General features: G+C 44.0%; 1 long non-coding RNA gene across 3 annotated transcripts in view; it reads left to right on the top strand.

Annotated features, from left to right (window-relative positions):
* Window positions 1-25,800, top strand: part of LOC307181273 — a 560,753-nt gene that overhangs the window by 95,735 nt on the left and 439,218 nt on the right. For 2 of the 3 annotated variants that reach the window (XR_013826300.1, XR_013826301.1), the window contains exon 1: window positions 1,134-1,200. The exons of the other annotated variant lie outside the window; for it this stretch is intronic. This is a non-coding gene — a long non-coding RNA (uncharacterized lncRNA). Of the gene's footprint in view, window positions 1-1,133; window positions 1,201-25,800 lie in introns of those variants that run through there. 3 annotated transcript variants of the gene reach the window in all.

The following is a 25,800-nucleotide window of genomic DNA, read 5'->3' as shown; positions in this document are numbered from 1 at the left end:
GCTTGGTTGGCCAAAAAGGGCGTATGCGTTTTTTCCTGAATATATTCAGGAAAAAACGCATACGCCCTTTTTGGCCAAGTGCATCATTGTGGACGTTCTGCCTCTTTTCCTATGCTTTCAATGCAATTCCAGTCTACCTCCTGAAATCGGTTTCCTGCAATTCTGCCCCACTTTCAACTCCTCTTGGCAGCCTTACTTCAGTATATTTTTGGACGATAGCTGTCATTTATTACTCTGCAGGTTTGTGAATTACAGTGCCCCTGAGCTCCTTTCTTCAACTCGCTTTCTTGTGAGCTGGCCGCAACACCGCAGGATGGCTTCAGGCCCTAATCTGGTTCCGGCACGGCACACTGAGCCTTTGGTTATTTCCTATTCCTGGTGGGAAATCAGATTTAAATTTGCCCGTCCAGACACCCCCAGCTAGCCTCTCATTGGTTCTCACTATTCCTGTTCATCTTCCGCAGAAATTGCAAACTGGGCCAAACAGGAGGTTAAAGGCGCTGACTCCCCAAGTGGGGAGAGTGTTAGTAAAGCGTCTGGAATGTTGCACCCGAGTACCAGGGGAGGAAAACTGAGACATATTTGAACACGTCTCCCGTTCACATGGTTGATCATACTTGGGTTCCACATGCATGTTTTAGCTGAAGGAAGAATACCTAAAACCTGGGTAGTTGAAACCCGTGGAATGGGTACCATGCAATATGACTTCAAAGGGTCTTCATTTGCTCACCGAACCTCTCCAATCCTATCACTGCTGCGTTTATGCCCCTGAACACATGCTTGATTCTCTTTCGGAGACATAGCAATCCATAGGTTTTAAGATACTTACTAGTCAGGTACATTCTTAGGCGTTTAATATGCGGTGTTGAGTCCATTTCGTTGAGCAAGGAGTAGCTCTTGTCTATTCCATATTTGGCTTAAGGAACTTTATCTGTGCTCATTTCAATCTCTGGTTTTATGCAGCACCCCAACTCACCTTTCCCCTTAAGCAAGCATAAGTTGGTTTTCTAAATTTGAGACCCTGTTCTGTTCTATAATTCAGTTCCTGTGTAGCCAAGTTTACATTCCGTGTATTACTGATATCTTATGATGTTTCTTTTTCTGTGTGACTTATTTCAGTTAGAATCATCATACCTGAATCCACTCATTGTGCTGCTAAGGGCCTGATGACACAGATTCATTGCTGAGTGATATTGCTTTGTAAGTAAATACCACAACTTCTTTATCCATTTTTCACTTTCTGCGATGTTGAACTTGTACTGTAAACGAGGTTCTTGTAAACAGAGCCGTTCCAAACTTTGGGGTGGCTGTGTCTTTTTGATTTTAATTTCCCTAAGCTATAGGACCATAAGTGGAAGTGCCCTAGGTTCTGTTGCTTTGTTTTTTAGATGTTTCAGGAAACACCATACACTTCTCCCGAGTGGTTGTTGGCAATTTACATCCCGCCCATCAGCATAACAAGGCTCCCAGTTCTCCATGGCCTGTCCTGCCTTTCTGGATTTTACACTTTTTTCAGATGGCCCTTTTGACCGGGGGGAAGTGAGACTTCATTGTAGTGCAGATTTCCTTTGCAAGCTTGCTTGGTTGGCCAAAAAGGGCGTATGCGTTTTTTCCTGAATATATTCAGGAAAAAACGCATACGCCCTTTTTGGCCAAGTGCATCATTGTGGACGTTCTGCCTCTTTTCCTATGCTTTCAATGCAATTCCAGTCTACCTCCTGAAATCGGTTTCCTGCAATTCTGCCCCGCTTTCAAGTCCTCTTGGCAGCCTTACTTCAGTCTATTTTTGGACGATAGCTGTCATTTATAACTCTGCAGGTTTGTGAATTACAGTGCCCCTGAGCTCCTTTCTTCAACTCGCTTTCTTGTGAGCTGGCCGCAACACCGCAGGATGGCTTCAGGCCCTAATCTGGTTCCGGCACGGCACACTGAGCCTTTGGTTATTTCCTCTTCCTGGTGGGAAATGAGAGTTAAATTTGCCCGTCCAGACACCTCCAGCTAGCCTCTCATTGGTTCTCGCTATTCCTGTTCATCTTCCGCAGAAATTGCAAACTGGGCCAAACAGGAGGTTAAAGGGACTGACTCTCCAAGTGGGGAGAGTGTTAGTAAAGCGTCTGGAATGTTGCACCCGAGTACCAGGGGAGGAAAACTGAGACATATTTGAACACGTCTCCCGTTCACATGGTTGATCATACTTGGGTTCCACATGCATGTTTTAGCTGAAGGAAGAATACCTAAAACATGGGTAGTTGAAACCCGTGGAATGCGTACCATGCAATATGACTTCAAAGGGTCTTCATTTGCTCACCGAACCTCTCCAATCCTATCACTGCTGCGTTTATGCCCCTGTACACATGCTTGATTCTCTTTCGGAGACATAGCAATCCATAGGTTTTAAGATACTTACTAGTCAGGTACATTCTTAGGCGTTTAATATGCGGTGTTGAGTCCATTTCGTTGAGCAAGGAGTAGCTCTTGTCTATTCCATATTTGGCTTAAGGAACTTTATCTGTGCTCATTTCAATCTCTGGTTTTATGCAGCACCCCAACTCACCTTTCCCCTTAAGCAAGCATAAGTTGGTTTTCGAAATTTGAGACCCTGTTCTGTTCTGTAATTCAGTTCCTGTGTAGCCAAGTTTACATTCCGTGTATTACTGATATCTTATGATGTTTCTTTTTCTGTGTGACTTATTTCAGTTAGAATCATCATACCTGAATCCACTCATTGTGCTGCTAAGGGCCTGATGACACAGATTTCATTGCTGAGTGATATTGCTTTGTAAGTAAATACCACAACTTCTTTATCCATTTTTCACTTTCTGCGATGTTGAACTTGTACTGTAAACGAGGTTCTTGTAAACAGAGCCGTTCCAAACTTTGGGGTGGCTGTGTCTTTTTGATTTTAATTTCCCTAAGCTATAGGACCATAAGTGGAAGTGCCCTAGGTTCTGTTGCTTTGTTTTTTAGATGTTTCAGGAAACACCATACACTTCTCCCGAGTGGTTGTTGGCAATTTACATCCCGCCCATCAGCATAACAAGGCTCCCAGTTCTCCATGGCCTGTCCTGCCTTTCTGGATTTTACACTTTTTTCAGATGGCCCTTTTGACCGGGGGGAAGTGAGACTTCATTGTAGTGCAGATTTCCTTTGCAAGCTTGCTTGGTTGGCCAAAAAGGACGTATGCGTTTTTTCCTGAATATATTCAGGAAAAAACGCATACACCCTTTTTGGCCAAGTGCATCATTGTGGACGTTCTGCCTCTTTTCCTATGCTTTCAATGCAACTCCAGTCTACCTCCTGAAATTGGTTTCCTGCAATTCTGCCCCGCTTTCAAGTTCTCTTGGCAGCCTTACTTCAGTGTATTTTTGGACAATAGCTGTCATTTATAACTCTGCAGTTTTGTGAATTACAGTGCCCCTGAGCTCCTTTCTTCAACTCGCTTTCTTGTGCCCTGGTCGCAACATCGCAGGATGGCTTCAGGCCCTAATCTGGTTCCGGCCCGGCACGCTGAGCCTTTGGTTAATTCCTCTTCCTGGTGGGAAATGAGAGTTAAATTTGCCCGTCCAGACACCTCCAGCTAGCCTCTCATTGGTTCTCGCTATTCCTGTTCATCTTATGCAGAAATTGCAAACTGGGCCAAACAGGAGGTTAAAGGGACTGACTCTCCAAGTGGGGAGAGTGTTAGTAAAGCGTCTGGAAGGTTGCACCCGAGTACCAGGGGAGGAAAACTGAGACATATTTGAACATGTCTCCCGATCACATGGTTGATCATACTCTAGGTTCCACATGCATGTTTTAGCTGAAGGAAGAATACCTTAAACCTGGGTAGTTGAAACCCGTGGAATGGGTACCATGTAATATGACTTCAAAGGGTCTTCATTTGCTCACCGAACCTCTCCAATCCTATCACTGCTGCGTTTATGCCCCTGTACTCATGCTTGATTCTCTTTCGGAGACATAACAATCCATAGGTTTTAAGATAATTACAAGTCAGGTACATTCTTAGGCGTTTAATACGCGGTGTTGAGTCCATTTTGTTGAGCAAGGAGTAGCTCTTGTCTATTCCATATTTGGCTTAAGGAACTTTATCTGTGCTCATTTCAATCTCTGGTTTTATGCAGCACCCCAACTCACCTTTCCCCTTAAGCAAGCATAAGTTGGTTTTCTAAATTTGAGACCCTGTTCTGTTCTGTAATTCAGTTCCTGTGTAGCCAAGTTTACATTCCGTGTATTACTGATATCTTATGATGTTTCTTTTTCTGTGTGACTTATTTCAGTTAGAATCATCATACCTGAATCCACTCATTGTGCTGCTAAGGGCCTGATGACACAGATTTCATTGCTGAGTGATATTGCTTTGTAAGTAAATACCACAACTTCTTTATCCATTTTTCACTTTCTGCGATGTTGAACTTGTACTGTAAACGAGGTTCTTGTAAACAGAGCCGTTCCAAACTTTGGGGTGGCTGTGTCTTTTTGATTTTAATTTCCCTAAGCTATAGGACCATAAGTGGAAGTGCCCTAGGTTCTGTTGCTTTGTTTTTTAGATGTTTCAGGAAACACCATACACTTCTCCCGAGTGGTTGTTGGCAATTTACATCCCGCCCATCAGCATAACAAGGCTCCCAGTTCTCCATGGCCTGTCCTGCCTTTCTGGATTTTACACGTTTTTCAGATGGCCCTTTTGACCGGGGGGAAGTGAGACTTCATTGTAGTGCAGATTTCCTTTGCAAGCTTGCTTGGTTGGCCAAAAAGGACGTATGCGTTTTTTCCTGAATATATTCAGGAAAAAACGCATACACCCTTTTTGGCCAAGTGCATCATTGTGGACGTTCTGCCTCTTTTCCTATGCTTTCAATGCAACTCCAGTCTACCTCCTGAAATCGGTTTCCTGCAATTCTGCCCCGCTTTCAAGTTCTCTTGGCAGCCTTACTTCAGTGTATTTTTGGACAATAGCTGTCATTTATAACTCTGCAGTTTTGTGAATAACAGTGCCCCTGAGCTCCTTTCTTCAACTCGCTTTCTTGTGCCCTGGTCGCAACATCGCAGGATGGCTTCAGGCCCTAATCTGGTTCCGGCCCGGCACAATGAGCCTTTGGTTAATTCCTCTTCCTGGTGGGAAATGAGAGTTAAATTTGCCCGTCCAGACACCTCCAGCTAGCCTCTCATTGGTTCTCGCTATTCTTGTTCATCTTACGCAGAAATTGCAAACTGGGCCAAACAGGAGGTTAAAGGGACTGACTCTCCAAGTGGGGAGAGTGTTAGTAAAGCGTCTGGAAGGTTGCACCCGAGTACCAGGGGAGGAAAACTGAGACATATTTGAACATGTCTCCCGATCACATGGTTGATCATACTCTAGGTTCCACATGCATGTTTTAGCTGAAGGAAGAATACCTTAAACCTGGGTAGTTGAAACCCGTGGAATGGGTACCATGTAATATGACTTCAAAGGGTCTTCATTTGCTCACCGAACCTCTCCAATCCTATCACTGCTGCGTTTATGCCCCTGTACTCATGCTTGATTCTCTTTCGGAGACATAACAATCCATAGGTTTTAAGATAATTACAAGTCAGGTACATTCTTAGGCGTTTAATACGCGGTGTTGAGTCCATTTCGTTGAGCAAGGAGTAGCTCTTGTCTATTCCATATTTGGCTTAAGGAACTTTATCTGTGCTCATTTCAATCTCTGGTTTTATGCAGCACCCCAACTCACCTTTACCCTTAAGCAAGCATAAATTGTTTTTCTAAATTTGAGACACTGTTCTGTTCTGTAATTCAGTTCCTGTGTAGCCAACTTTACATTCCGTGTATTACTGATATCTTATGATGTTTCTTTTTCTGTGTGACTTATTTCAGTTAGAATCATCATACCTGAATCCACTCATTGTGCTGCTAAGGGCCTGATGACACAGATTTCATTGCTGAGTGATATTGCTTTGTAAGTAAATACCACAACTTCTTTATCCATTTTTCACTTTCTGCGATGTTGAACTTGTACTGTAAACGAGGTTCTTGTAAACAGAGCCGTTCCAAACTTTGGGGTGGCTGTGTCTTTTTGATTTTAAATTCCCTAAGCTATAGGACCATAAGTGGAAGTGCCCTAGGCTCTGTTGCTTTGTTTTTTAGATGTTTCAGGAAACACCATACACTTCTCCCGAGTGGTTGTTGGCAATTTACATCCCGCCCATCAGCATAACAAGGCTCCCAGTTCTCCATGGCCTGTCCTGCCTTTCTGGATTTTACACTTTTTTCAGATGGCCCTTTTGACCGGGGGGAAGTGAGACTTCATTGTAGTGCAGATTTCCTTTGCAAGCTTGCTTGGTTGGCCAAAAAGGGCGTATGCGTTTTTTCCTGAATATATTCAGGAAAAAACGCATACGCCCTTTTTGGCCAAGTGCATCATTGTGGACGTTCTGCCTCTTTTCCTATGCATTCAATGCAATTCCAGTCTACCTCCTAAAATCGGTTTCCTGCAATTCTGCCCCGCTTTCAAGTCCTCTTGGCAGCCTTACTTCAGTCTATTTTTGGACGATAGCTGTCATTTATAACTCTGCAGGTTTGTGAATTACAGTGCCCCTGAGCTCCTTTCTTCAACTCGCTTTCTTGTGAGCTGGCCGCAACACCGCAGGATGGCTTCAGGCCCTAATCTGGTTCCGGCACGGCACACTGAGCCTTTGGTTATTTCCTCTTCCTGGTGGGAAATGAGAGTTAAATTTGCCCGTCCAGACACCTCCAGCTAGCCTCTCATTGGTTCTCGCTATTCCTGTTCATCTTCCGCAGAAATTGCAAACTGTGCCAAACAGGAGGTTAAAGGCGCTGACTCTCCAAGTGGGGAGAGTGTTAGTAAAGCGTCTGGAATGTTGCACCCGAGTACCAGGGGAGTAAAACTGAGACATATTTGAACACGTCTCCCGTTCACATGGTTGATCATACTTGGGTTCCACATGCATGTTTTAGCTGAAGGAAGAATACCTAAAACCTGGGTAGTTGAAACCCGTGGAATGGGTACCATGCAATATGACTTCAAAGGGTCTTCATTTGCTCACCGAACCTCCCCAATCCTATCACTGCTGCGTTTATGCACCTGTACACATGCTTGATTCTCTTTCGGAGACATAGCAATCCATAGGTTTTAAGATACTTACTAGTCAGGTACATTCTTAGGCGTTTAATATGCGGTGTTGAGTCCATTTCGTTGAGCAAGGAGTAGCTCTTGTCTATTCCATATTTGGCTTAAGGAACTTTATCTGTGCTCATTTCAATCTCTGGTTTTATGCAGCACCCCAACTCACCTTTCCCCTTAAGCAAGCATAAGTTGGTTTTCTAAATTTGAGACCCTGTTCTGTTCTGTAATTCAGTTCCTGTGTAGCCAAGTTTACATTCCGTGTATTACTGATATCTTATGATGTTTCTTTTTCTGTGTGACTTATTTCAGTTAGAATCATCATACCTGAATCCACTCATTGTGCTGCTAAGGGCCTGATGACACAGATTTCATTGCTGAGTGATATTGCTTTGTAAGTAAATACCACAACTTCTTTATCCATTTTTCACTTTCTGCGATGTTGAACTTGTACTGTAAACGAGGTTCTTGTAAACAGAGCCGTTCCAAACTTTGGGGTGGCTGTGTCTTTTTGATTTTAATTTCCCTAAGCTATAGGACCATAAGTGGAAGTGCCCTAGGTTCTGTTGCTTTGTTTTTTAGATGTTTCAGGAAACACCATACACTTCTCCCGAGTGGTTGTTGGCAATTTACATCCCGCCCATCAGCATAACAAGGCTCCCAGTTCTCCATGGCCTGTCCTGCCTTTCTGGATTTTACACTTTTTTCAGATGGCCCTTTTGACCGGGGGGAAGTGAGACTTCATTGTAGTGCAGATTTCCTTTGCAAGCTTGCTTGGTTGGCCAAAAAGGGCGTATGCGTTTTTTCCTGAATATATTCAGGAAAAAACGCATACGCCCTTTTTGGCCAAGTGCATCATTGTGGACGTTCTGCCTCTTTTCCTATGCTTTCAATGCAATTCCAGTCTACCTCCTGAAATCGGTTTCCTGCAATTCTGCCCCGCTTTCAAGTCCTCTTGGCAGCCTTACTTCAGTCTATTTTTGGACGATAGCTGTCATTTATAACTCTGCAGGTTTGTGAATTACAGTGCCCCTGAGCTCCTTTCTTCAACTCGCTTTCTTGTGACCTGGCCGCAACACCGCAGGATGGCTTCAGGCCCTAATCTGGTTCCGGCCCGGCACACTGAGCCTTTGGTTATTTCCTCTTCCTGGTGGGAAATGAGAGTTAAATTTGCCCGTCCAGACACCTCCAGCTAGCCTCTCATTGGTTCTCGCTATTCCTGTTCATCTTCCGCAGAAATTGCAAACTGGGCCAAACAGGAGGTTAAAGGGACTGACTCTCCAAGTGGGGAGAGTGTTAGTAAAGCGTCTGGAATGTTGCACCCGAGTACCAGGGGAGGAAAACTGAGACATATTTGAACACGTCTCCCGTTCACATGGTTGATCATACTTGGGTTCCACATGCATGTTTTAGCTGAAGGAAGAATACCTAAAACCTGGGTAGTTGAAACCCGTGGAATGGGTACCATGCAATATGACTTCAAAGGGTCTTCATTTGCTCACCGAACCTCCCCAATCCTATCACTGCTGCGTTTATGCGCCTGTACACATGCTTGATTCTCTTTCGGAGACATAGCAATCCATAGGTTTTAAGATACTTACTAGTCAGGTACATTCTTAGGCGTTTAATATGCGGTGTTGAGTCCATTTCGTTGAGCAAGGAGTAGCTCTTGTCTATTCCATATTTGGCTTAAGGAACTTTATCTGTGCTCATTTCAATCTCTGGTTTTATGCAGCACCCCAACTCACCTTTCCCCTTAAGCAAGCATAAGTTGGTTTTCTAAATTTGAGACCCTGTTCTGTTCTGTAATTCAGTTCCTGTGTAGCCAAGTTTACATTCCGTGTATTACTGATATCTTATGATGTTTCTTTTTCTGTGTGACTTATTTCAGTTAGAATCATCATACCTGAATCCACTCATTGTGCTGCTAAGGGCCTGATGACACAGATTTCATTGCTGAGGGATATTGCTTTGTAAGTAAATACCACAACTTCTTTATCCATTTTTCACTTTCTGCGATGTTGAACTTGTACTGTAAACGAGGTTCTTGTAAACAGAGCCGTTCCAAACTTTGGGGTGGCTGTGTCTTTTTGATTTTAATTTCCCTAAGCTATAGGACCATAAGTGGAAGTGCCCTAGGTTCTGTTGCTTTGTTTTTTAGATGTTTCAGGAAACACCATACACTTCTCCCGAGTGGTTGTTGGCAATTTACATCCCGCCCATCAGCATAACAAGGCTCCCAGTTCTCCATGGCCTGTCCTGCCTTTCTGGATTTTACACTTTTTTCAGATGGCCCTTTTGACCGGGGGGAAGTGAGACTTCATTGTAGTGCAGATTTCCTTTGCAAGCTTGCTTGGTTGGCCAAAAAGGGCGTATGCGTTTTTTCCTGAATATATTCAGGAAAAAACGCATACGCCCTTTTTGGCCAAGTGCATCATTGTGGACGTTCTGCCTCTTTTCCTATGCTTTCAATGCAATTCCAGTCTACCTCCTGAAATCGGTTTCCTGCAATTCTGCCCCGCTTTCAAGTCCTCTTGGCAGCCTTACTTCAGTCTATTTTTGGACGATAGCTGTCATTTATAACTCTGCAGGTTTGTGAATTACAGTGCCCCTGAGCTCCTTTCTTCAACTCGCTTTCTTGTGACCTGGCCGCAACACCGCAGGATGGCTTCAGGCCCTAATCTGGTTCCGGCACGGCACACTGAGCCTTTGGTTATTTCCTCTTCCTGGTGGGAAATGAGAGTTAAATTTGCCCGTCCAGACACCTCCAGCTAGCCTCTCATTGGTTCTCGCTATTCCTGTTCATCTTCCGCAGAAATTGCAAACTGGGCCAAACAGGAGGTTAAAGGGACTGACTCTCCAAGTGGGGAGAGTGTTAGTAAAGCGTCTGGAATGTTGCACCCGAGTACCAGGGGAGGAAAACTGAGACATATTTGAACACGTCTCCTGTTCACATGGTTGATCATACTTGGGTTCCACATGCATGTTTTAGCTGAAGGAAGAATACCTAAAACCTGGGTAGTTGAAACCCGTGGAATGGGTACCATGCAATATGACTTCAAAGGGTCTTCATTTGCTCACCGAACCTCCCCAATCCTATCACTGCTGCGTTTATGCCCCTGTACACATGCTTGATTCTCTTTCGGAGACATAGCAATCCATAGGTTTTAAGATACTTACTAGTCAGGTACATTCTTAGGCGTTTAATATGCGGTGTTGAGTCCATTTCGTTGAGCAAGGAGTAGCTCTTGTCTATTCCATATTTGGCTTAAGGAACTTTATCTGTGCTCATTTCAATCTCTGGTTTTATGCAGCACCCCAACTCACCTTTCCCCTTAAGCAAGCATAAGTTGGTTTTCGAAATTTGAGACCCTGTTCTGTTCTGTAATTCAGTTCCTGTGTAGCCAAGTTTACATTCCGTGTATTACTGATATCTTATGATGTTTCTTTTTCTGTGTGACTTATTTCAGTTAGAATCATCATACCTGAATCCACTCATTCTGCTGCTAAGGGCCTGATGACACAGATTTCATTGCTGAGTGATATTGCTTTGTAAGTAAATACCACAACTTCTTTATCCATTTTTCACTTTCTGCGATGTTGAACTTGTACTGTAAACGAGGTTCTTGTAAACAGAGCCGTTCCAAACTTTGGGGTGGCTGTGTCTTTTTGATTTTAAATTCCCTAAGCTATAGGACCATAAGTGGAAGTGCCCTAGGCTCTGTTGCTTTGTTTTTTAGATGTTTCAGGAAACACCATACACTTCTCCCCAGTGGTTGTTGGCAATTTACATCCCGCCCATCAGCATAACAAGGCTCCCAGTTCTCCATGGCCTGTCCTGCCTTTCTGGATTTTACACTTTTTTCAGATGGCCCTTTTGACCGGGGGGAAGTGAGACTTCATTGTAGTGCAGATTTCCTTTGCAAGCTTGCTTGGTTGGCCAAAAAGGGCGTATGCGTTTTTTCCTGAATATATTCAGGAAAAAACGCATACGCCCTTTTGGCCAAGTGCATCATTGTGGACGTTCTGCCTCTTTTCCTATGCATTCAATGCAATTCCAGTCTACCTCCTAAAATCGGTTTCCTGCAATTCTGCCCCGCTTTCAAGTCCTCTTGGCAGCCTTACTTCAGTCTATTTTTGGACGATAGCTGTCATTTATAACTCTGCAGGTTTGTGAATTACAGTGCCCCTGAGCTCCTTTCTTCAACTCGCTTTCTTGTGACCTGGCCGCAACACCGCAGGATGGCTTCAGGCCCTAATCTGGTTCCGGCACGGCACGCTGAGCCTTTGGTTATTTCCTCTTCCTGGTTGGAAATGAGAGTTAAATTTGCCCGTCCAGACACCTCCAGCTAGCCTCTCATTGGTTCTCGCTATTCCTGTTCATCTTCCGCAGAAATTGCAAACTGTGCCAAACAGGAGGTTAAAGGCGCTGACTCTCCAAGTGGGGAGAGTGTTAGTAAAGCGTCTGGAATGTTGCACCCGAGTACCAGGGGAGGAAAACTGAGACATATTTGAACACGTCTCCCGTTCACATGGTTGATCATACTTGGGTTCCACATGCTTGTTTTAGCTGAAAGAAGAATACCTAAAACCTGGGTAGTTGAAACCCGTGGAATGGGTACCATGCAATATGACTTCAAAGGGTCTTCATTTGCTCACCGAACCTCCCCAATCCTATCACTGCTGCGTTTATGCGCCTGTACACATGCTTGATTCTCTTTCGGAGACATAGCAATCCATAGGTTTTAAGATACTTACTAGTCAGGTACATTCTTAGGCGTTTAATATGCGGTGTTGAGTCCATTTCGTTGAGCAAGGAGTAGCTCTTGTCTATTCCATATTTGGCTTAAGGAACTTTATCTGTGCTCATTTCAATCTCTGGTTTTATGCAGCACCCCAACTCACCTTTCCCCTTAAGCAAGCATAAGTTGGTTTTCTAAATTTGAGACCCTGTTCTGTTCTGTAATTCAGTTCCTGTGTAGCCAAGTTTACATTCCGTGTATTACTGATATCTTATGATGTTTCTTTTTCTGTGTGACTTATTTCAGTTAGAATCATCATACCTGAATCCACTCATTGTGCTGCTAAGGGCCTGATGACACAGATTTCATTGCTGAGTGATATTGCTTTGTAAGTAAATACCACAACTTCTTTATCCATTTTTCACTTTCTGCGATGTTGAACTTGTACTGTAAACGAGGTTCTTGTAAACAGAGCCGTTCCAAACTTTGGGGTGGCTGTGTCTTTTTGATTTTAATTTCCCTAAGCTATAGGACCATAAGTGGAAGTGCCCTAGGTTCTGTTGCTTTGTTTTTTAGATGTTTCAGGAAACACCATACACTTCTCCCGAGTGGTTGTTGGCAATTTACATCCCGCCCATCAGCATAACAAGGCTCCCAGTTCTCCATGGCCTGTCCTGCCTTTCTGGATTTTACACTTTTTTCAGATGGCCCTTTTGACCGGGAGGAAGTGAGACTTCATTGTAGTGCAGATTTCCTTTGCAAGCTTGCTTGGTTGGCCAAAAAGGACGTATGCGTTTTTTCCTGAATATATTCAGGAAAAAACGCATACACCTTTTTTGGCCAAGTGCATCATTGTGGACGTTCTGCCTCTTTTCCTATGCTTTCAATGCAACTCCAGTCTACCTCCTGAAATCGGTTTCCTGCAATTCTGCCCCGCTTTCAAGTTCTCTTGGCAGCCTTACTTCAGTGTATTTTTGGACAATAGCTGTCATTTATAACTCTGCAGTTTTGTGAATTACAGTGCCCCTGAGCTCCTTTCTTCAACTCGCTTTCTTGTGCCCTGGTCGCAACATCGCAGGATGGCTTCAGGCCCTAATCTGGTTCCGGCCCGGCACGCTGAGCCTTTGGTTAATTCCTCTTCCTGGTGGGAAATGAGAGTTAAATTTGCCCGTCCAGACACCTCCAGCTAGCCTCTCATTGGTTCTCGCTATTCCTGTTCATCTTATGCAGAAATTGCAAACTGGGCCAAACAGGAGGTTAAAGGGACTGACTCTCCAAGTGGGGAGAGTGTTAGTAAAGCGTCTGGAAGGTTGCACCCGAGTACCAGGGGAGGAAAACTGAGACATATTTGAACATGTCTCCCGATCACATGGTTGATCATACTTGGGTTCCACATGCATGTTTTAGCTGAAGGAAGAATACCTAAAACCTGGGTAGTTGAAACCCGTGGAATGGGTACCATGCAATATGACTTCAAAGGGTCTTCATTTGCTCACCGAACCTCCCCAATCCTATCACTGCTGCGTTTATGCGCCTGTACACATGCTTGATTCTCTTTCGGAGACATAGCAATCCATAGGTTTTAAGATACTTACTAGTCAGGTACATTCTTAGGCGTTTAATATGCGGTGTTGAGTCCATTTCGTTGAGCAAGGAGTAGCTCTTGTCTATTCCATATTTGGCTTAAGGAACTTTATCTGTGCTCATTTCAATCTCTGGTTTTATGCAGCACCCCAACTCACCTTTCCCCTTAAGCAAGCATAAGTTGGTTTTCTAAATTTGAGACCCTGTTCTGTTCTGTAATTCAGTTCCTGTGTAGCCAAGTTTACATTCCGTGTATTACTGATATCTTATGATGTTTCTTTTTCTGTGTGACTTATTTCAGTTAGAATCATCATACCTGAATCCACTCATTGTGCTGCTAAGGGCCTGATGACACAGATTTCATTGCTGAGTGATATTGCTTTGTAAGTAAATACCACAACTTCTTTATCCATTTTTCACTTTCTGCGATGTTGAACTTGTACTGTAAACGAGGTTCTTGTAAACAGAGCCGTTCCAAACTTTGGGGTGGCTGTGTCTTTTTGATTTTAATTTCCCTAAGCTATAGGACCATAAGTGGAAGTGCCCTAGGTTCTGTTGCTTTGTTTTTTAGATGTTTCAGGAAACACCATACACTTCTCCCGAGTGGTTGTTGGCAATTTACATCCCGCCCATCAGCATAACAAGGCTCCCAGTTCTCCATGGCCTGTCCTGCCTTTCTGGATTTTACACTTTTTTCAGATGGCCCTTTTGACCGGGGGGAAGTGAGACTTCATTGTAGTGCAGATTTCCTTTGCAAGCTTGCTTGGTTGGCCAAAAAGGGCGTATGCGTTTTTTCCTGAATATATTCAGGAAAAAACGCATACGCCCTTTTTGGCCAAGTGCATCATTGTGGACGTTCTGCCTCTTTTCCTATGCTTTCAATGCAATTCCAGTCTACCTCCTGAAATCGGTTTCCTGCAATTCTGCCCCGCTTTCAAGTCCTCTTGGCAGCCTTACTTCAGTCTATTTTTGGACGATAGCTGTCATTTATAACTCTGCAGGTTTGTGAATTACAGTGCCCCTGAGCTCCTTTCTTCAACTCGCTTTCTTGTGACCTGGCCGCAACACCGCAGGATGGCTTCAGGCCCTAATCTGGTTCCGGCACGGCACACTGAGCCTTTGGTTATTTCCTCTTCCTGGTGGGAAATGAGAGTTAAATTTGCCCGTCCAGACACCTCCAGCTAGCCTCTCATTGGTTCTTGCTATTCCTGTTCATCTTCCGCAGAAATTGCAAACTGGGCCAAACAGGAGGTTAAAGGGACTGACTCTCCAAGTGGGGAGAGTGTTAGTAAAGCGTCTGGAATGTTGCACCCGAGTACCAGGGGAGGAAAACTGAGACATATTTGAACACGTCTCCTGTTCACATGGTTGATCATACTTGGGTTCCACATGCATGTTTTAGCTGAAGGAAGAATACCTAAAACCTGGGTAGTTGAAACCCGTGGAATGGGTACCATGCAATATGACTTCAAAGGGTCTTCATTTGCTCACCGAACCTCCCCAATCCTATCACTGCTGCGTTTATGCCCCTGTACACATGCTTGATTCTCTTTCGGAGACATAGCAATCCATAGGTTTTAAGATACTTACTAGTCAGGTACATTCTTAGGCGTTTAATATGCGGTGTTGAGTCCATTTCGTTGAGCAAGGAGTAGCTCTTGTCTATTCCATATTTGGCTTAAGGAACTTTATCTGTGCTCATTTCAATCTCTGGTTTTATGCAGCACCCCAACTCACCTTTCCCCTTAAGCAAGCATAAGTTGGTTTTCTAAATTTGAGACCCTGTTCTGTTCTGTAATTCAGTTCCTGTGTAGCCAAGTTTACATTCCGTGTATTACTGATATCTTATGATGTTTCTTTTTCTGTGTGACTTATTTCAGTTAGAATCATCATACCTGAATCCACTCATTCTGCTGCTAAGGGCCTGATGACACAGATTTCATTGCTGAGTGATATTGCTTTGTAAGTAAATACCACAACTTCTTTATCCATTTTTCACTTTCTGCGATGTTGAACTTGTACTGTAAACGAGGTTCTTGTAAACAGAGCCGTTCCAAACTTTGGGGTGGCTGTGTCTTTTTGATTTTAAATTCCCTAAGCTACAGGACCATAAGTGGAAGTGCCCTAGGCTCTGTTGCTTTGTTTTTTAGATGTTTCAGGAAACACCATACACTTCTCCCCAGTGGTTGTTGGCAATTTACATCCCGCCCATCAGCATAACAAGGCTCCCAGTTCTCCATGGCCTGTCCTGCCTTTCTGGATTTTACACTTTTTTCAGATGGCCCTTTTGACCGGGGGGAAGTGAGACTTCATTGTAGTGCAGATTTCCTTTGCAAGCTTGCTTGGTTGGCCAAAAAGGGCGTATGCGTTTTTTCCTGAATATATTCAGGAAAAAACGCATACGCCCTTTTGGCCAAGTGCATCATTGTGGACGTTCTGCCTCTTTTCCTATGCATTCAATGCAATTCCAGTCTACCTCCTAAAATCGGTTTCCTGCAATTCTGCCCCGCTTTCAAGTCCTCTTGGCAGCCTTACTTCAGTCTATTTTTGGACGATAGCTGTCATTTATAACTCTGCAGGTTTGTGAATTACAGTGCCCCTGAGCTCCTTTCTTCAACTCGCTTTCTTGTGACCTGGCCGCAACACCGCAGGATGGCTTCAGGCCCTAATCTGGTTCCGGCACGGCACACTGAGCCTTTGGTTATTTCCTCTTCCTGGTGGGAAATGAGAGTTAAATTTGCCCGTCCAGACACCTCCAGCTAGCCTCTCATTGGTTCTCGCTATTCCTGTTCATCTTCCGCAGAAATTGCAAACTGTGCCAAACAGGAGGTTAAAGGCGCTGACTCTCCAAGTGGGGAGAGTGTTAGTAAAGCGTCTGGAATGTTGCACCCGAGTACCAGGGGAGTAAAACTGAGACATATTTGAACACGTCTCCCGTTCACATGGTTGATCATACTTGGGTTCCACATGCTTGTTTTAGCTGAAAGAAGAATACCTAAAACCTGGGTAGTTGAAACCCGTGGAATGGGTACCATGCAATATGACTTCAAAGGGTCTTCATTTGCTCACCGAACCTCCCCAATCCTATCACTGCTGCGTTTATGCGCCTGTACACATGCTTGATTCTCTTTCGGAGACATAGCAATCCATAGGTTTTAAGATACTTACTAGTCAGGTACATTCTTAGGCGTTTAATATGCGGTGTTGAGTCCATTTCGTTGAGCAAGGAGTAGCTCTTGTCTATTCCATATTTGGCTTAAGGAACTTTATCTGTGCTCATTTCAATCTCTGGTTTTATGCAGCACCCCAACTCACCTTTCCCCTTAAGCAAGCATAAGTTGGTTTTCTAAATTTGAGACCCTGTTCTGTTCTGTAATTCAGTTCCTGTGTAGCCAAGTTTACATTCCGTGTATTACTGATATCTTATGATGTTTCTTTTTCTGTGTGACTTATTTCAGTTAGAATCATCATACCTGAATCCACTCATTGTGCTGCTAAGGGCCTGATGACACAGATTTCATTGCTGAGTGATATTGCTTTGTAAGTAAATACCACAACTTCTTTATCCATTTTTCACTTTCTGCGATGTTGAACTTGTACTGTAAACGAGGTTCTTGTAAACAGAGCCGTTCCAAACTTTGGGGTGGCTGTGTCTTTTTGATTTTAATTTCCCTAAGCTATAGGACCATAAGTGGAAGTGCCCTAGGTTCTGTTGCTTTGTTTTTTAGATGTTTCAGGAAACATTATACACTTATCCCGAGTGGTTGTTGGCAATTTACATCCCGCCCATCAGCATAACAAGGCTCCCAGTTCTCCATGGCCTGTCCTGCCTTTCTGGATTTTACACTTTTTTCAGATGGCCCTTTTGACCGGGGGGAAGTGAGACTTCATTGTAGTGCAGATTTCCTTTGCAAGCTTGCTTGGTTGGCCAAAAAGGGCGTATGCGTTTTTTCCTGAATATATTCAGGAAAAAACGCATACGCCCTTTTTGGCCAAGTGCATCATTGTGGACGTTCTGCCTCTTTTCCTATGCTTTCAATGCAATTCCAGTCTACCTCCTGAAATCGGTTTCCTGCAATTCTGCCCCGCTTTCAAGTCCTCTTGGCAGCCTTACTTCAGTGTATTTTTGGATGATAGCTGTCATTTATAACTCTGCAGGTTTGTGAATTACAGTGCCCCTGAGCTCCTTTCTTCAACTCGCTTTCTTGTGACCTGGCCGCAACACCGCAGGATGGCTTCAGGCCCTAATCTGGTTCCGGCACGGCACACTGAGCCTTTGGTTATTTCCTCTTCCTGGTGGGAAATCAGAGTTAAATTTGCCCGTCCAGACACCTCCAGCTAGCCTCTCATTGGTTCTCGCTATTCCTGTTCATCTTCCGCAGAAATTGCAAACTGGGCCAAACAGGAGGTTAAAGGAACTGACTCTCCAAGTGGGGAGAGTGTTAGTAAAGCGTCTGGAATGTTGCACCCGAGTACCAGGGGAGGAAAACTGAGACATATTTGAACACGTCTCCCGTTCACATGGTTGATCATACTTGGGTTCCACATGCATGGTTTAGCTGAAGGAAGAATACCTAAAACCTGGGTAGTTGAAACCCGTGGAATGGGTACCATGCAATATGACTTCAAAGGGTCTTCATTTGCTCACCGAACCTCCCCAACCCTATCACTGCTGCGTTTATGCCCCTGTACACATGCTTGATTCTCTTTTGGAGACATAGCAATCCATAGGTTTTAAGATACTTACTAGTCAGGTACATTCTTAGGCGTTTAATATGCGGTGTTGAGTCCATTTCGTTGAGCAAGGAGTAGCTCTTGTCTATTCCATATTTGGCTTAAGGAACTTTATCTGTGCTCATTTCAATCTCTGGTTTTATGCAGCACCCCAACTCACCTTTCCCCTTAAGCAAGCATAAGTTGGTTTTCTAAATTTGAGACCCTGTTCTGTTCTGTAATTCAGTTCCTGTGTAGCCAAGTTTACATTCCGTGTATTACTGATATCTTATGATGTTTCTTTTTCTGTGTGACTTATTTCAGTTAGAATCATCATACCTGCATCCACTCATTGTGATGCTAAGGGCCTGATGACACAGATTTCATTGCTGAGTGATATTGCTTTGTAAGTAAATACCACAACTTCTTTATCCATTTTTCACTTTCTGCGATGTTGAACTTGTACTGTAAACGAGGTTCTTGTAAACAGAGCCGTTCCAAACTTTGGGGTGGCTGTGTCTTTTTGATTTTAATTTCCCTAAGCTATAGGACCATAAGTGGAAGTGCCCTAGGTTCTGTTGCTTTGTTTTTTAGATGTTTCAGGAAACACCATACACTTCTCCCGAGTGTCTGTTGACAATTTACATCCCGCCCATCAGCATAACAAGGCTCCCAGTTCTCCATGGCCTGTCCTGCCTTTCTGGATTTTACACTTTTTTCAGATGGCCCTTTTGACCGGGGGGAAGTGAGACTTCATTGTAGTGCAGATTTCCTTTGCAAGCTTGCTTGGTTGGCCAAAAAGGGCGTATGCGTTTTTTCCTGAATATATTCAGGAAAAAACGCATACGCCCTTTTTGGCCAAGTGCATCATTGTGGACGTTCTGCCTCTTTTCCTATGCTTTCAATGCAATTCCAGTCTACCTCCTGAAATCGGTTTCCTGCAATTCTGCCCCGCTTTCAAGTCCTCTTGGCAGCCTTACTTCAGTCTATTTTTGGACGATAGCTGTCATTTATAACTCTGCAGGTTTGTGAATTACAGTGCCCCTGAGCTCCTTTCTTCAACTCGCTTTCTTGTGACCTGGCCGCAACACCGCAGGATGGCTTCAGGCCCTAATCTGGTTCCGGCACGGCACACTGAGCCTTTGGTTATTTCCTCTTCCTGGTGGGAAATGAGAGTTAAATTTGCCCGTCCAGACACCTCCAGCTAGCCTCTCATTGGTTCTCGCTATTCCTGTTCATCTTCCGCAGAAATTGCAAACTGGGCCAAACAGGAGGTTAAAGGGACTGACTCTCCAAGTGGGGAGAGTGTTAGTAAAGCGTCTGGAATGTTGCACCCGAGTACCAGGGGAGGAAAACTGAGACATATTTGAACACGTCTCCCGTTCACGTGGTTGATCATACTTGGGTTCCATATGCATGTTTTAGCTGAAGGAAGAATACCTAAAACCTGGGTAGTTGAAACCCGTGGAATGGGTACCATGCAATATGACTTCAAAGGGTCTTCATTTGCTCACCGAACCTCTCCAATCCTATCACTGCTGCGTTTATGCCCCTGTACACATGCTTGATTCTCTTTCGGAGACATAGCAATCCATAGGTTTTAAGATACTTACTAGTCAGGTACATTCTTAGGCGTTTAATATGCGGTGTTGAGTCCATTTCGTTGAGCAAGGAGTAGCTCTTGTCTATTCCATATTTGACTTAAGGAACTTTATCTGTGCTCATTTCAATCTCTGGTTTTATGCAGCACCCCAACTCATCTTTACCCTTAAGCAAGCATAAGTTGGTTTTCTAAATTTGAGACCCTGTTCTGTTCTGTAATTCAGTTCCTGTGTAGCCAAGTTTACATTCCGTGTATTACTGATATCTTATGATGTTTCTTTTTCTGTGTGACTTACTTCAGTTAGAATCATCATACCTGAATCCACTCATTGTGCTGCTAAGGGCCTGATGACACAGATTTCATTGCTGAGTGATATTGCTTTGTAAGTAAATACCACAACTTCTTTATCCATTTTTCACTTTCTGCGATGTTGAACTTGTACTGTAAACGAGGTTCTTGTAAACAGAGCCGTTCCAAACTTTGGGGTGGCTGTGTCTTTTTGATTTTAATTTCCCTAAGCTATAGGACCATAAGTGGAAGTGCCCTAGGTTCTGTTGCTTTGTTTTTTAGATGTTTCAGGAAACACCATACACTTCTCCCGAGTGGTTGTTGACAATTTACATCCCGCCCATCAGCATAACAAGGCTCCCAGTTCTCCATGGCCTGTCCTGCCTTTCTGGATTTTACACTTTTTTCAGATGGCCCTTTTGACCGGGGGGAAGTGAGACTTCATTGTAGTGCAGATTTCCTTTGCAAGCTTGCTTGGTTGGCCAAAAAGGGCGTATGCGTTTTTTCCTGAATATATTCAGGAAAAAACGCATACGCCCTTTTTGGCCAAGTGCATCATTGTGGACGTTCTGCCTCTTTTCCTATGCTTTCAATGCAAATCCAGTCTACCTCCTGAAATCGGTTTCCTGCAATTCTGCCCCGCTTTCAAGTCCTCTTGGCAGCCTTACTTCAGTCTATTTTTGGACGATAGCTGTCATTTATAACTCTGCAGGTTTGTGAATTACAGTGCCCCTGAGCTCCTTTCTTCAACTCGCTTTCTTGTGAGCTGGCCGCAACACCGCAGGATGGCTTCAGGCCCTAATCTGGTTCCGGCACGGCACGCTGAGCCTTTGGTTAATTCCTCTTCCTGGTGGGAAATGAGAGTTAAATTTGCCCGTCCAGACACCTCCAGCTAGTCTCTCATTGGTTCTCGCTATTCCTGTTCATCTTCCGCAGAAATTGCAAACTGGGCCAAACAGGAGGTTAAAGACACTGACTCTCCAAGTCGGGGGAGTGTTAGTAAAGCGTCTGGAATGTTGCACCCGAGTACCAGGGTACGAAAACTGAGACATATTTGAACACGTCTCCCGATCACATGGTTGATCATACTCTGGGTTCCACATGCATGTTTTAGCTGAAGGAAAAATACCTAAAATCTGGGTAGTTGAAACCCGTGGAATGAGTACCATGCAATATGACTTCAAAGGGTCTTCATTTGCTCACTGAACCTCTCCAATCCTATCACTGCTGCGTTTATGCCCCTGTACACATGCTTGATTCTCTTTCGGAGACATAGCAATCTATAGGTTTTAAGATACTTACTAGTCAGGTACATTCTTAGGCGTTTAATATGCGGTGTTGAGTCCATTTCGTTGAGCAAGGAGTAGCTCTTGTCTATTCCATATTTGGCTTAAGGAACTTTATCTGTGCTCATTTCAATCTCTGGTTTTATGCAGCACCCCAACTCACCTTTCCCCTTAAGCAAGCATAAGTTAGTTTTCTAAATTTGAGACCCTGTTCTGTTCTGTAATTCAGTTCCTGTGTAGCCAAGTTTACCTTCCGTGTATTACTGATAACTTATGATGTTTCTTTTTCTGTGTGACTTATTTCAGTTAGAATCATCATACCTGAATCCACTCATTGTGATGCTAAGGGCCTGATGACACAGATTTCATTGCTGAGTGATATTGCTTTGTAAGTAAATACCACAACTTCTTTATCCATTTTTCACTTTCTGCGATGTTGAACTTGTACTGTAAACGAGGTTCTTGTAAACAGAGGCGTCCCAAACTTTGGGGTGGCTGTGTCTTTTTGATTTTAATGTCCCTAAGCTATAGGACCATAAGTGGCAGTGCCCTAGGCTCTGTTGCTTTGTTTTTTAGATGTTTCAGGAAACACCATAAACTTCTCCCGAGTGTCTGTTGGCAATTTACATTCCGCCCATCAGCATAACAAAGCTCCCAGTTCTCCATGGCCTGTCCTGCCTTTCTGGATTTTACACTTTTTTCAGATGGCCCTTTTGACCGGGGGGAAGTGAGACTTCATTGTAGTGCAGATTTCCTTTGCAAGCTTGCTTGGTTGGCCAAAAAGGGCGTATGCGTTTTTTCCTGAATATATTCAGGAAAAAATGCATACGCCCTTTTTGGCCAAGTGCATCATTGTGGACGTTCTGCCTCTTTTCCTATGCTTTCAATGCAATTCCAGTCAACCTCCTGAAATCGGTTTCCTGCAATTCTGCCCCGCTTTCAAGTCCTCTTGGCAGCCTTACTTCAGTCTATTTTTGGACGATAGCTGTCATTTATAACTCTGCAGGTTTGTGAATTACAGTGCCCCTGAGCTCCTTTCTTCAACTCGCTTTCTTGTGCCCTGGCCGCAACACCGCAGGATGGCTTCAGGCCCTAATCTGGTTCCGGCCCGGCATGGTGAGCCTTTGGTTAATTCCTCTTCCTGGTGGGAAATGAGAGTTAAATTTGCCCGTCCAGACACCTCCAGCTAGCCTCTCATTGGTTCTCGCTATTCCTGTTCATCTTCTGCAGAAATTGCAAACTGGGACAAACAGGAGGTTAAAGGGACTGACTCTCCAAGTGGGGAGAGTGTTAGTAAAGCGTCTGGAATGTTGAACCCGAGTACCAGGGGAGGAAAACTGAGACATATTTGAACACGTCTCCCGATCACATGGTTGATCATACTCTAGGTTCCACATGCATGTTTTAGCTGAAGGAAGAATACCTTAAACCTGGGTAGTTGAAACCCGTGGAATGGGTACCATGCAAAATGACTTCAAAGGGTCTTCATTTGCTCACCGAACCTCTCCAATCCTATCACTGCTGCGTTTATGCCCCTGTACACATGCTTGATTCTCTTTCGGAGACATAGCAATCCATAGGTTTTAAGATACTTACTAGTCAGGTACATTCTTAGGCGTTTAATATGCGGTGTTGAGTCCATTTCGTTGAGCAAGGAGTAGCTCTTGTCTATTCCATATTTGGCTTAAGGAACTTTATCTGTGCTCATTTCAATCTCTGGTTTTATGCAGCACCACAACTCACCTTTACCCTTAAGCAAGCATAAGTTTGTTTTCTAAATTTGAGACCCTGTTCTGTTCTGTAATTCAGTTCCTGTGTAGCCAAGTTTACATTCCGTGTATTACTGATATCTTATGATGTTTCTTTTTCTGTGTGACTTATTTCAGTTAGAATCATCATACCTGAATCCACTCATTGTGCTGCTAAGGGCCTGATGACACAGATTTCATTGCTGAGTGATATTGCTTTGTAAGTAAATACCACAACTTCTTTATCCATTTTTCACTTTCTGCGATGTTGAGCTTGTACTGTAAACGAGGTTCTTGTAAACAGAGCCGTTCCAAACTTTGGGGTGGCTGTGTCTTTTTGATTTTAATTTCCCTAAGCTATAGGACCATAAGTGGAAGTGCCCTAGGCTCTGTTGCTTTGTTTTTTAGATGTTTCAGGAAACACCATACACTTCTCCCGAGTGGTTGTTGGCAATTTACATCCCGCCCATCAGCATAACAAGGCTCCCAGTTCTCCATGGCCTGTCCTGACTTTCTGGATTTTACCCTTTTTTCAGATGGCCCTTTTGACCGGGGGGAAGTGAGACTTCATTGTAGTGCAGATTTCCTTTGCAAGCTTGCTTGGTTGGCCAAAAAGGGCGTATGCGTTTTTTCCTGAATATATTCAGGAAAAAACGCATACGCCCTTTTTGGCCAAGTGCATCATTGTGGACGTTCTGCCTCTTTTCCTATACTTTCAATGCAATTCCAGTCAACCTCCTGAAATCGGTTTCCTGCAATTCTGCCCCACTTTCAAGTCCTCTTGGCAGCCTTACTTCAGTCTATTTTTGGACGATAGCTGTCATTTATAACTCTGCAGGTTTGTGAATTACAGTGCCCCTGAGCTCCTTTCTTCAACTCGCTTTCTTTTGAGCTGGCCGCAACACCGCAGGATGGCTTCAGGCCCTAAATTGGTTCCGGTACGGCACGCTGAGCCTTTGGTTATTTCCTCTTCCTGGTGGGAAATGAGAGTTAAATTTGCCCGTCCAGACACCTCCAGCTAGCCTCTCATTGGTTCTCGCTATTCCTGTTCAACTTCCGCAGAAATTGCAAACTGGGCCAAACAGGAGGTTAAAGGCGCTGACTCTCCAAGTGGGGAGAGTGTTAGTAAAGCGTCTGGAATGTTGCACCCGAGTACCAGGGGAGGAAAACTGAGACATATTTGAACACGTCTCCCGATCACATGGTTGATCATACTCTGGGTTCCACATGCATGTTTTAGCTGAAGGAAGAATACCTAAAACCTGGGTAGTTGAAACCCGTGGAATGGGTACCATGCAATATGACTTCAAAGGGTCTTCATTTGCTCACCGAACCTCTCCAATCCTATCACTGCTGCGTTTTTGCCCCTGTACACATGCTTGATTCTCTTTCGGAGACATAGCAATCTATAGGTTTTAAGATACTTACTAGTCAGGTACATTCTTAGGCGTTTAATATGCGGTGTTGAGTCCATTTCGTTGAGCAAGGAGTAGCTCTTGTCTATTCCATATTTGGCTTAAGGAACTTTATCTGTGCTCATTTCAATCTCTGGTTTTATGCAGCACCGCAACTCACCTTTACCCTTAAGCAAGCATAAGTTGGTTTTCTAAATTTGAGATCCTGTTCTGTTCTGTAATTCAGTTCCTGTGTAGCCAAGTTTACATTCCATATATTACTGATATCTTATGATGTTTCTTTTTCTGTGTGACTTATTTCAGTTAGAATCATCATACCTGAATCCACTCATTGTGCTGATACGGGCCTGATGACATAGATTTCATTGCTGAGTGATATTGCTTTGTAAGTAAATACCACAACTTCTTTATCCATTTTTCACTTTCTGCGATGTTGAAATTGTACTGTAAACGAGGTTCTTGTAAACAGAGGCGTCCCAAACTTTGGGGTGGCTGTATCTTTTTGATTTTAATTTCCCTAAGCTATAGGACCATAAATGGCAGTGCCCTAGGCTCTGTTGCTTTGTTTTTTAGATGTTTCAGGAAACACCATACACTTCTCCCGAGTGTCTGTTGGCAATTTACATCCCGCCCATCAGCATAACAAGGCTCCCAGTTCTCCATGGCCTGTCCTGCCTTTCTGGATTTTACACTTTTTTCAGATGGCCCTTTTGACCGGGGGGAAGTGAGACTTCATTGTAGTGCAGATTTCCTTTGCAAGCTTGCTTGGTTGGCCAAAAAGGGCGTATGCGTTTTTTCCTGAATATATTCAGGAAAAAACGCATACGCCCTTTTTGGCCAAGTGCATCATTGTGGACGTTCTGCCTCTTTTCCTATGCTTTCAATGCAATTCCAGTCTACCTCCTGAAATCGGTTTCCTGCAATTCTGCCCCGCTTTCAAGTCCTCTTGGCAGCCTTACTTCAGTCTATTTTTGGACGATAGCTGTCATTTATAACTCTGCAGGTTTGTGAATTACAGTGCCCCTGAGCTCCTTTCTTCAACTCGCTTTCTTGTGACCTGGCCGCAACACCGCAGGATGGCTTCAGGCCCTAATCTGGTTCCGGCACGGCACACTGAGCCTTTGGTTATTTCCTCTTCCTGGTGGGAAATCAGAGTTAAATTTGCCCGTCCAGACACCTCCAGCTAGCCTCTCATTGGTTCTCGCTATTCCTGTTCATCTTCCGCAGAAATTGCAAACTGGGCCAAACAGGAGGTTAAAGGGACTGACTCTCCAAGTGGGGAGAGTGTTAGTAAAGC

This window comes from Stenella coeruleoalba (genome assembly GCF_951394435.1).
Source record: "Stenella coeruleoalba genome assembly, contig: scaffold_104, whole genome shotgun sequence".
Lineage (NCBI taxonomy): Eukaryota > Metazoa > Chordata > Mammalia > Artiodactyla > Delphinidae > Stenella > Stenella coeruleoalba.
This window is presented reverse-complemented; position numbering and strand designations above follow the sequence as displayed.